This window comes from Ostrinia furnacalis, unplaced genomic scaffold (genome assembly GCF_004193835.3).
Source record: "Ostrinia furnacalis isolate ACB-3 unplaced genomic scaffold, ASM419383v2 OfSCF5843, whole genome shotgun sequence".
Classification (NCBI taxonomy): Eukaryota; Metazoa; Arthropoda; class Insecta; order Lepidoptera; family Crambidae; genus Ostrinia; species Ostrinia furnacalis.
The window spans coordinates 147,740-161,325 of NW_021136082.1; the positions used below are offsets into that span (position 1 = coordinate 147,740).

The 13,586-nt window shown below is 33.5% G+C and overlaps 1 protein-coding gene across 1 annotated transcript in view; it reads left to right on the top strand.

Moving 5' to 3' along the window:
• The first annotated feature begins 458 nt into the window (after positions 1–458).
• The window catches only part of LOC114361592 (uncharacterized), a 49,287-nt gene continuing 36,159 nt past the window's right edge, over positions 459–13,586 (top strand). The window contains exon 1 of the mRNA XM_028316686.1: positions 459–686. The gene's annotated coding sequence lies outside the window, so the exon portion shown is untranslated. The remainder of the gene's footprint in view (positions 687–13,586) is intronic.

Sequence of the window (13,586 nt, forward strand, 5' to 3'; positions counted from 1 at the left end):
ATAAATAAAGAGAGTAATCGCTTAAAATATTAGGTATATTTATGTTGTCATTTAAGTCTCTTTACGTTGAACAATATACATGAAATTATAGAAATATGCCGACGTAAAAGGGCAATGCGTAAAATCTCAAAATATATAAGAAAAATATAAAAATTGATAACAGCAGTAGCAAAAGCATTACATGTTAAGGCTAAATGTGAAATTTCATTAAATTCGTTTTAGTAGGTCAGAAGATATGACCCAAAAATATGGTTCTGGCCACTAAAATGGCTCTCCTGTAAAATTTACTTTTTTCACTTACGCCAGTATACGTAGGAGCCATCGAAATGTAAATATCAATGTAATTGATGTTATGTGTGTGAGAGATAAATAAATTATTATTATTATTATTATTAATGTTCGCTGACTTATTAGACAGCGAGATATTATATTTCCGAACAAAGCATCGAGCAGATTAGACGATAAAATTGTTGGGAATACAATCGATATTCACATTTAATCATGTAGGTAGTGATAAATATTTTAATAAGTGTCTACCTACATAATGAAATATTGTTAATTCTTTATCAAATGTTAGTCGCGTTATGATATGATACGGAGTGGTTGTGAAATACGTTAATAATAACTTTTGTGTGTGTAAAAAGTGTGTGTCGTGAGAATAAACGCTGGGCGTCATCTAAAACAAGGTAAGAGCAATTTCATTTTATTTATAATTACTTATGTAGGTAAGAAGGTGTCTTTACCTAAGGCTAGAATTTGTTTTTTATTTAGTAGGAATTTAGCAGCGAATCTTTTTATTAACAAATGAGATTAAGGATAAAGGTAGATCTTTTAATTTTCTTATTTTTATTTAAATATGTTTGTACGATCTGGGATCTGGGATATTATTACGTTCCTTTTTATCTGCGAGGTAGCCAGCTTTTCGATTGTTCAACGATTTTGTTTACAATGTCAAAGGTTTCCTTACATGGCTTAGTATACCTACTCAGTTACTCAGGCATTTAACACAAAGCTATCCAACCCCATTAATCTCAATAATCATCTTTATTTTATTTAATTGTTCCCTGAAAATTCTCAAAATACCTACACCCAAGCTAAACTGTTTCAATAACTAGTTCATAACAAGATAAACTTCGGAACAACAAACAAATCTCTTATTTCCCAGGACGATGTAAGTTACACTTTAGTTCATATTTCTCCGTATTCCCTTCGAACGAAGTTAGAAAATGCTTTTAATATAGAAAAGCCTCTATGAATAAATAATAGATAAGTGCTATAATACCTATGTTATGCGAGTTTAAAGCATTTAAAGAAATAACTAAAATAAATATTTTTTTGTAATATTTAAAAACGCGCGTTTTATTTCAATACTCCTGTAGGTAGAAAAATATCACGTTGAGACCCGTGTCTCTCAATTTCTCTCAGTATTTTCTGTTGAATTCCGAGTACGTTCAACAACTATAATTTTCCTCGAATACACAGTGGAAGCTAGATCTCTATACCTAGATATAGGGATACTAGGAATCAGTTACTAGTAGTTTTGCTGACAATTTTCAATGAGCCAAATTAATTTCGAGTTCGAGTCATCAGTGGCGAAAGCAGCTGTCAGAACAATGAGCATGCTTCAGTTCACATGAGCGCGCCGGACAAAACTTGTTGTTCAATAGCTTAAACAACAACATTAATTAGCAATTTTCACGGCTTTTTTTGGTAGTTAGTAAACAACGAACCGGATGGATTGATTTCGTGCATAAGAAGTGAACAAAACCTTACACTAGTCTTTAACCACGTAGGTAAAGGTAAAAGTCTGATTATCTGGTTGTATTTTTTTGGTTTAAGATAATAAAACGTATATAACTCTTTGATAAAATTACATGCTAATCTTTAAATTTGAGAACATCCAACTTCTCTTTATCGCGTCATGTCGAATTATTACCCATGGATCAAATAAACCAGTTGATGAAGCATAAAATATGATGTCGTGCCCTGCGTGTCCAAACAACTGCACGCGGGAAGATATGAACACTACTGACAACGCCACTCTTGTAGTGGAGTTTTGGGCTGACACTGTATAAGTTTGTTGTCGACACAACAAAAAGAAGAATAGTAAATCAGGTAGCAGGCTAAACAATGCAACATCTTAAGAAGTGGTGATCAGAATAACCAATTAACTACTTTACAATAAAAATGTATTAACTGATGTTGACTATGTTGTCGTCTGATGTTGACTGTTGACTATGCAATCCTTTTAATACTTAGTACGAGGGGCTAACGGGACTATTAGTAATTTTAGCAATTAAAAATACTAATATTGAAAAAAAAAAGTCTGCTACTTTTATTTTTCTGCAGAAATGCCAACATTCAACACCTTTATCCTAACAACTTAGATAATAAACACGTGTCTACCCTCACCCTCACATATCTTTCTACAAGGAGCCAACTTAATTTCCGAGAAAAACAAGATCACGTCCGAAGCATGCTTGTTATAACAGGGAGATGTTACAGCATGTCCCGCGTTACACCCTGTTTATTTCCACATCTGCATTACACATCCACAAGGCAGGAGACGTGACTAGTAGGGTGACCAAGATTTGGGAAAAACAAGTATTTAAATCATGTAGAATATAGATAATAGAAAATTCTGATTTTTTATCAGATAAACTACAACTTTTGGCAACCCAGATTTCAGATAACGATATCGGACAGATAAAGTGACAAGTTAACTTGTTTCAAGTTTCTAGGTATCGTAATGACTTTTTTTGTTAACTATTTGAAACTTAATCACGTAATGGTAAAACTGGACCTGATTCAAATTAAAAAAAAAAAACTTTTTACTCAGCCCGTGACCTTTTTTTCTAGTATTCTAAAAAATAATTAGCCAACCTCACAAACGAATGAAAAGTTAATAAAGTTCTTTAAAGGGCTTAAGTAAAATTTGGAACTACGTTGGAATTTCAATGGATTTTATTGTCGACCGATGATACTAGAATATTAATTACAAAGTACCAACTTTAGCTTTTAGATAGCCTCAATTCGACTAAGTACTTTATTTAATGTAAGTAGGTACCCGAGGTTGGGCAGATGGCTTTTGCTTGAATATTTCAAATGCTTTCAAGCTTATTGGCGAATAGTACTTAAGGTACTTAACTACTTAAGTAGACCTAAACTATTAGAGGCTATTCAAATAAGTAGGACATAATTATTAGTTTTCTCAAGTTTGGGATCGGATATTAATGTGAAAGATTCTCAGATCTATTAGTAGCAGTAAGTCACAATTCATAAAAATACATAAGTAAAGATGTAAAAACAGGTTATTAAAATATTTTTAGGTAAGTGATACTACTCTCCGACTGTAATCCTCTCACGTAAGATAATTTTAACTCTTGGGAGAATAAATAAAGATCTAAATTACAAATACTAGCAAAGTCATAGTTAATATAAGAAATCTTTAGATATCCAACTTTTCACTCAAACCATGGTCACAGCAACGCCGACATATGACATCTGAGCAGAATTTTAAATACTCCACCCACACTGCCCTGAACTTACCCCACTATTCGAAACACATTCAGTTCGTAAATGCTTAAAATACAATCCCAGGAGCTTCGTGTTTTTGTCATCTCGCGTAACCTGTGAGTTATGAACAGCGCCGGGGTTTGTGGAAAATGTCGCGGATTTTTAGTTGGAACTGCATTTAGCTATTTTGGGATATCCATGCGTTCTTTTAGTGTAGGTATGTATTTACCAGTTAAGTCCCCAGTGATTGAAGACAAAAACCCACTAGTTCCAAACTTAGATACAACCAATAAATTGTACCTATCCAAAACATGCATTTCTAGCTGTAATAAGCTTTAAATTTATTAAAAATCATTGAACCTTTTTCAATGGGATTAAATTAGAGGTAAAGTATTTGTAGCATAAAATAAGGTTACCTATGCTTATGTACCAATATTCCTTTATTGGATAAAACTATCATTTAGTTATTTACAAACTTGAAGCTTAATTTAATTGTATATCGTTGTCTTTTGCTTTTTCTGTCGAATTAGCTTGGTCAGGCTCAACTAAAGTCACAGTAGACTAGGTGTCAGCCATCAAAGGATGCTGCGAATCTGATAGGATAGGGTTCATTAGCATTGCAATTAAAAGTTCTATTAGCATCCCTTCTCTACCATTTTCCGAATAATATTACAAGAAAAATCTTTAAGATTACGGCAAGTAACACACATGTTGTTATTAAAGCATGTTGACTAACTAGTAACTATTCGAACTCCCGTTACTAACTAGAACCGACCGGGTAGCCCACTGAGCCTTCCTCAAACTTAGAATCACTGGTATTAACCACTTGATCTAGATTTTCAGCCTTCCTAGATTAAATTCTAGCTAATTAAGAAATTAGTGACTACTTGGTACAAGTAATGTACGAGTATAAGATGAATAGACACGCACATTTTCTAAATAATTCTAATAAATTCTTCTACAGATGTGATTAAAAGATATGATGAATATTTTGTAATTAGGATGATGCCTCGGTAATAATTAGAAATTCTATTTAGTCCGTCAGACTTAGATAATGAATGTTTATTCTAAAATATTTAAATCTTAACACCTAGTATACTTACTAAATTAAGTAGGTAGGATTTCATAGATAATTTTTCGTTCGTGTGAAAAATTCCATTTAATTTTTTAAAGGTGTTTTAAATATTTGTATCAATTTCAATTCTTTGTATAAGTTGATCAACGAAATAGATTAAATTATTACATAATTCACTTTTATCTGGATAATTATCCAGTTGTATGTAACTTCTGTACGGCCTTAGTACATAATTTATTTACTTTCATACTATTTAAATAACTAAACAAAAGGATCTAAGATCAGATTGGCTTTCAAATCGCATGTCGATACACGTCCGACACAGAACACACATTAGTTTAAACGCCGGTAAACAAAACCAGTTGGACAACTGCTCGCGTTAACTCTATGTCACGCTTTCCTAATGCTTTGGCCACACTGCGACACTATCTTCGCGATATCTTTCTTATGACTTGACTTATGGTCCTATGTCCCCTAGATGGGGCAAAGGGCGTCCACAACAGTCCTCCATCGCGTTCGGACTTGAGCTACGCGTTTGATCTCGCTCCAAGTCTTGCCGATCTTCTTCGCCTTGTCTGCCACAGTGCGCCGCGTTCTTATGAGATGGGGTCTAAATCGAAATAGGACCAAAGCATTTGAAATTCATAGTAAGAACTACAGCAACTGTTGGAACTGTATTTAGGTTTAAACTGTATTTATTTATTTATATCTAGGTATAAATCTATAGGCTGAATGATGATGATAATGGCTACTGTACGTACAGTAAGTAAGTACAGTTAACTTTTTCTTTTAATTTATAAAATAGAAATACAGAAGATAACAGGGGCTTTCCGTGGAAACTCCAACGAAGTTAGAGTTATAAGTTAGAACCTAGATTAAAATAATTGAAAAAGTCTAACAGTGATATAGTTGAAATAAAAAAAAAACAGTTAATTACGACTTGCGACTTTATCAAGACATCCCAAACTTTTTTTATCGTAAAGCCCTTGGCGACGCACAGTTTTTCTTTCTTTCAGAATCTTTATTTTGCACGAGTGCAATAATAAAATAAATCAGCTCCATCTTTTGTCGTAGTGTGGCTTCAGCCTAATAAAGACGACATTGCAAGAGCTTTCCATGGAAAGCAATACATCTACGTCTTCTTACAAAGCCGTAAGTGAATACTTATAAAGACGATGCTTGTTGCTCTTTGATAATGGAAACACTTGTAAGACTTTGCTTATTTACACAGTTTATTTATTAAGCTGACTCAATTACCTGAAAGTATTTGTTGGAATTTAGAAAGCATTATGTTTGATTTATAATTTGTATTTAATCAGTTATAAATATCGTAGAAAATAAATACTAAAAAGTCCTTAAAATAGTTTTAACGATTAAAGGCAGCTAAATATCCTCTAACTTTCAACTAACTACGAGTATACCCATAAAAATTGTTTCAGCATGTTAGTTCATAGTGTTCACTTACCTACCCACGTTAACTTAAAAATGTTTTAGTAGTAGAATGTGTTTCTTTAATTGGCTTAATTATGTTCAAGTTGTATCTTCCTGCACATTTATATACAATTCAATGCTGTTGAAACATTGTTAAACAAATAAAATAAAATAAGATGTTAGAGTCAAATTATAGCATACACTAAATATTGCCTCTTCAAACTAATCTTCGATTTTTCTCTGGTCATTTAAATGACTTGATGATGACCAATACACAGTACAAGAACCTTATTTTGACAAACTTTAGATTAAATAAACTAAATGACATTTCAAACTATAACACTTACAAATTTGGGTTCCTTATAGGCTGTAGACATAAGAACATAGAAGACAGACATAAGAACGGATTTTACGAAACTCCACCCCTAAGGAGGTAAAACGGGGTCCACGACAGAGTCATAGACAGCCGCTAGTAATTACATACCTACTTTTCTCTTGTAAATTCTGCATTTAAGAACAGAAACATCGAAGAAAATCTATAAGTGTGCTGACCAGCAACCATCAGACAGCTCGACCATAAATTAAATGGTTTACTATAACCTAAAAACTGTTTGCTCATCGCATGCACTACATCGCATAGTAATAGCTTTTTAACCCACTTCGAGTGAAAAATAAACATTGTTTTTGTTCTGAAGCTCGATGGGGTAAACATTTTTTCATTATCGTATAAAGCAATTGAATTACACAAAAACCTGCAAAAATGCATTAGGTATAGTAATTTAATCATACTGCCTGTTCTTTGTCTTTCGGCTGAAACGAACCAACGAACGAACTGCCTGTTCAAGTTTCAATTATAAGTCGAAAACCTAGGAGAGTCTTAATGGGCAACCAATGAAGCCATTAAAACAATAAAATCTTTTGTAGGAATTATTTCCGATTTGATTAATTTTTGTGTTTAATTCTACTGGCCTATAAAGGTGATTTAGGAAAGTAAAAGTGCCCTGAAAATTCATACACCACAAGAAAAACAGGGTAAATAAATCCCAATCTTTATTGAAATAACGACTTCAGTATTAAGCAATATTGAAGCCTGTATGTTTCATAAACTGTTACAAGTTACAACTAAATATTTACAATTAATAGTGATTACCTACTTTTTAATATTGTTGAATCTTTTGAAACGCAGAGTTACATTTTAACAAACAAGTACTTATTGCACAGTATGAAATAATGTAGTAACTGAATTCCGATGAAAGCAATTTCAATTTATTGTAAAGCAACAATGGTTAATTAATAACAGGAAATGCGATGTAGTGAAATTAGGATTGTTTCCAAATATTAATGAACTAACCTTTTTAATGAAAGTTATTTAATGCACTGTATTCCATTTTATTTACTAAGGGTTAGATAAAATGTGTATGCTTTTATAGGTTTTAATAACGAAAACTTAAACCTTTTTTAAGCTTAAGGCTTTTTCCTCAAATATTGATCAACTTAGACATTGTATTTGTCATAATCATCGTCATCATTTCAGGCATAGAACATCAACTGCTGAACATGATAGGCCTCCCCCAGTGATTTCCACAATGGCCGGTTGGTGGCGGCCTGCATTAAGAGTGGAGCAAAAAAATTTGCAGGCTCTGCATCCAGCGCCTTCCTGCTACCTTTATGAGGTCACTCCACCTCATTATTATTATTATAAAACTTTATTGCACAATAAAATCGTACAAAAGGTGGACTTAATGCTATATAAGCATTCTCAGCCAGTCGACCCCTGGGCTATGCAGAAAGCTGTGAGTGCGGTAAAAGTTTGAACGGTAAGTATTTGAAGAAAAAAAGAGAGGAAAAAAAACTCATTGCATTGTCTTGAAGAAATACTGTACGTCTACTTAGAAATAAATAAAAATATTTTAATAAATAAAAAAATTATATATTTTGAAAAAATATATGTTTTTTGTCTGTAATTTATGATTTAGTTTCACGCCTTCCGGGGTTGCACGGGTTGCACTTTATCCAGGGCCGCACTGTAGATTTACTCAAATGAAAAGTTATCGTTCGTTCGTTTCAGCCAAAAGACGTCTACTGCTGGACAAAGGCCTCCCTCAAGGATTTCCACAAAGACCGGTCCGCTGCTCGCATCCTGGCACCTCCCGCGACCTTCACCAGATTGTCGCTCGGAAAAGTTATATTACCTACTACTTAAATGAACACGAAGAAAGTTAAAGCAATGTTTATGTATGTTAGTGGTTAATAAAGATCATAATATTTGCAACTCTGTGGTAAATCAATAAACGATCCCAAGCGAGTTCAAGTGCGGTGTAAATGTGAAAACTGGTACACTTGAAATCTATTGCATTTTGCATAGAGCTTTTGCCCCCGGTTTTGCTCGCATGGTCATGGTATTGGTCATGGTCATGGTCATGCGAATGGTCATGGTCACAAAGACTACGAGGTAGATCAATCACACTTTTATCATCATCATAATCATTTCAGCAGTTGTAATATATCTGAACTATCGTTCAGGATGGAAGCTTTTTTCAATTAAAATACTCCTATTTTTATTTCTAAGTCACCATAGAAAATCTTCCTCGCCTTTTTTACCTACTGTAATATTATTGCGAAAAAAGATGTCTTTTAAGTATCGAGACTCATCAAAATTGGTACAAAAATGGGCTTAAAACTGAACAAACTAATAGACAGACGTTAAAGTATTATTTAGCGTTACTATAAAATACATACAATGCTCATAACGATAAGCTAGAAAGCAATACGACGGTGCATCCACGGTTAAGTCTTAGAAATATGAGCACATCTAGATACTGTGGCATCTTATACCGTTGTCTTAAGTGCTATATTGCCATAACAATGTAAAGCCTGATGTGCTATCGATATCCAGTGTTGACGGACAGTAAGCGGATTAACGACAAAAACTCGACCCCGATGCGTTGGTCAGTGGGGCAGCTACTAACCGGTGCCTGGGAATGTTAGGGGCTTATTTTGTCATTATTTTCGATGACTGATTGGATTTAACCTTCTGTACTAAAGAGTATAGAGCGGTGATGGAATCAATTAGGCTTTGAATTTGATGTTTGTGTTGCCGATTTACGTACTACGGTTAGAATTTCGTTAATTACTTCTTGTGTAAATGTTGGTTAGTATTATGGTTTCAAAAGATGTTTTTTGAAGTCATGTTCTCCTAAAATCCTTGAATAATATTTCAAAACAACGCTCAAAATATAGTCATAGATTCTGTCCTGCGATTTGTCTACTAAAATATTAAAATTCGACCAATTGAAAGTCTCAATTTAATCTCATTGAAATCGAATTGAATTTTCAGTTCTAGAGGTATAGTAAAATTACGTGAGAATAATTTTCATTTTGAAAACAACTTGGTTAGTATACAAGTGTAAAGCTAAGTTGCAACTTCTAACTTTAACCGTAACTATAACGATAACCGGTGTATTTTGTATGGAGTTGACAGATTTCTGAAGTTTGTTAAAGTTAAAGTAAGATGATGGTGAACCCAGCCTTAGTCTGAATTCTTTAGCGACTAATCGTATAAAAATAATATAGCAAACTGTGAATCGAATTTATCCCGATCGAACTAAATTAATGTGATATCAAGTAACACTATTAATATAATCAATTTCACTTATGATTGACATTTTCTAAATAAGCAGAATTTAATATTTCAAACACCGATCGAGACTTGATGTATAAATTGCTCTGTTTGAAGTTTAAACAAGGCAATGTGGGTGTCCATTGTTAATTAATTTAAGGAGTGGAGATTGGCTAGTTTTTAGCGTAAATTATACCCGTAAACGTTACTATGAGATCTCACAGTGCGTGTGGACGCTCAGGGTCTCCAAAACCCTATTTGTAGACAATACTTGAGTGGCGGAGTCACACACGAATCAATCACAGAGCTCTATTCAACGCTGTGCGTTCGACTTCGCATAGCGTTGCTACTTCACTTATAAGCAAGCATTTGTGAATACAGTGTTAGTGTTAATATCCTGTGTTCACGTTAAATTGAATTATCCTGCAATCTTTTATAATGTACTAGCGACCGCCCGCGACTTCGTACGCGTGGATCCCGTTTTACCCCCTTAGGAGTTGAATTTTGCAAAATCCCGTCTTAGTGAGCACTTACGTTCTAAAAGGAACCCCCATGCAAAATTTGAGATTCTTAGCACTTGTAGTTTCTGAGATTTCGTGACGAGTGAGTCAGTCAATGGACCTTTCGCTTTTAAAGTTAAGAACCGTGTGCGGTCCTACAAATGGACGACAACTCTAGCTAGATGTTTGGGTTGCAAATAGAAAAATGTTTTTTCAGTTACGTCACAATTAGCTAGGGGCATTAATTTTACTTCGAGGCAGGAACTTGCTATAAATATTGATAATGAGGTGGGAACTGCCTGTATTATATGTTAGATCCTTGTTCTATGTAAGAAAGTGCGAATTAACCCTCGCTGTACGAGGTGGGGTGTGACACACCCCAGTCCTTTAAAATTAGCCACAATTTTAAAAATTTGCAAGTGCTGAATTTGAAATTCTCAGTAGCTGGAATTATGACACTGCTGCTTCGATCAGCGTTGCAAAATCAGTCCAGCGGTGACTACCAACTGAGTTACATGCCTTTAAAGTGCGTGTGGGTGTCACACACCCCACCTGGTACGGGACGTTGTTAAAAAGTTTAAAAAAAAATCTAACAGTTTTGGTGTAATTTATATATTTTTAGCTTTGTCAATTGAATAAAATTCAATACAAATATTATTTTTCGTGATTTTTACGGTATCTGAAATTTTCAAGCACTTTTAGTCAAATGAGATGACTTTTAGTGCGAATCTGGAAGTTTAGTACTGAGATCCGAAGATGTATGTGAACATACACTTATGGGCTACAATTTATACTTGGTGATACAATTTATGGGCTACTGAAATGGAATAACATATTTTATAAATAAATAATATTGTTACGATCCCATTTTATGCATTGAGCATACTCATTTTCTTTCATCAGAATTGTCGTAAATTGAAAACCGACGATCAAAACAAATTTATACCCTTCCAGTTTTTAATTTACTTTTAAATTATAAGTAAATACTTGTACTTTGTTAAATAAAAACGGTTGTCATAATTAAAGGCACTAATTAAAAATTATACATAGGAAACTGATTCCTAAATTACAAGAACAACGGAAATTGTGTCTTTCCGTTTTTTTATGATAAAAATGTTATAATACATATTTTCAGCTCAGAGCATTTCTTAAACCTAATTAGCATACGTAAATAATCAATATTAAATATTAAATTCCACCTAAAAAATGTTGAATGAAAATGTTATCACTTTGTTTATTGGGGTGTGTCATACCCCACCTGGTACGGGACGTAACTTTTAGTCACCTCGTACACGGAGGGTTAAAATTCCTAATAAAATTATCATTAACTTTTTTATCTCTATAAATATTTCTGTTTTATTTATTATTATTAATTATTTTTTATTGCTTGTAAATGTAACTTAAATAATATCTTATGCATTGAATTTGTTAGCATAATTATTATTGAATGTGTTTTCAGATGAGACAATTTACATAATTTTCTACTATGGCAGCACAATTATAATTTATTTAAATTCTTGTCGCAAAGTTGTCCCTATTAACACAAAATACTTATATTTTGTGCTAATAACCATTACTTGAGATACCATAGTGTCTACCTTGATATGCAGTCGTCTGTTCAATATTTTAATTGACATTTAATTAATACAAAAATCAGACTAACCCTTCGTGCTAACAAGAATTGATTTTTATTAATCTATGTTCATATCTTCAATAAATCAATAAATAAAACTAGTTTGTATGTTTTACTCGAATCGGTTCGTCACACCTGCTAAACGCGCAGAAAACATGCTATTAACACTCTTACAAGTGTACACACGCCATTAGGCCGCGATAGCGAGTGTGCACGCGGCCTTATTAGTCCGATACTTTACAACGCCATTAGAGACGCGGTTTTCTTAACTTATGAATCGACGCGTGAGTTTATAGTGCGATGGAACGGGTTTGATGCTTGCTAGCGTTTAAAATTCAAATAATTCAGGAACACTCTTGAATAATTTCGTTAATATTGTATGATTGGTAGGTAAGTACAATTTTTATACGAAGCCTTGATTGCACTAAAAATTAAGCCAGAAACCAAGCGATGCGGTGTCACTGTTCTAAAAAATTCAAAAGAGCTCGTAAGAGTCCAATCTTTATTTCGAATATACTTAAAAGTGTCACATACTCCGGGACTATATTCTCACCTCTCATCCCCATTACTGCTACTCATGTGTAGCCAGGATCAACAATTTGAGCATCAACAAAAAGTCAACCAAAGAAGGCCGGGTCCCAAGGAAAATTTAAACTGTCATTGGACATGCAATGACATCCATCAGAAGAAAAATAGGAGTTCAAAATGTCGCACTCTAATATTTTAAAGATGTTTTAATGGATTTATAATAATAATTTTGCGAAAGCATCAAACCCACTGCATCCAAGTACAAGCGTTTTCGAATGCTCAGTCGCGCGCTGCGCGGGCGCACCGTCCGGCCGCTATCAGTCAGTTCTGTAGGTCACTCCCGCACGCGCGGACGCGTCCCGGGAAACCCGCGAACACTACGTATACATCGACGACATTTTGTTTTTTCCGTGATTTTTTTGCAAAAACAATCGAGTGTCGATTACGAAGTGAAAAGCAGTGATTAAGTGCAGTGCACGTGATTTGTTATTTACGTTGACAGTGCGTGAGGTAAATATTGGAAATTGGTGTTTTAATTATCTGGGAAGGCAGGACTTTCGGCAGAGTTGGTAACGTAACGTGAAATTCTTGGATTTCTCATTTTGTAAAGCAATTTTCTCGTTTCGTTCATATATTTTCATAATATGGTTTCCACAATTTTCTTCTTTATGTTTACAATATTATTATCAGGAAGTTTCAGGATTTCAGACGGCAATCGTCTTGTTAAAAGAATTAATTTTATTCTATCTAAGTACTTATACTCGTACATTTTGGACAAAATCTGTACTTATTCAATACGAAAATAACTTTTTGAAATAAAATATTTATATTTTTGACGTGGCTGAGTGCGAATTTTTAGCAATTACGAGTAATAACTAATATTTCTAATTATTGTTATTGTGTGGAATCATCTGCAATATTAAAGAAAGCATCGTAAAAAACATATTGAATTTATTACTTTTTATTGCGTTACGAGTTTTTATTACTTAAATTGATAAAATGATTTCGATACGACGCATTTTTTTTGTGTTATTACGAGCACATAAATTCAAATCACTTTTGTGGGGTAGGTCAACAATTTATCAATATAGGCTGTTGATCGAGATTAGATATTGATTTATTGACACAATAGGTCTTATCAGGCGATATTATCGGGCGATGACATGCATTGATATTGATAATGGTGATTAGGAATTTCTAATTAGGTATCAATCAATAAGTCATTTATTGTGCTTTACTTCGTTACATTACCCATAGTTTATTAAGATCAAAATAAATAATTTT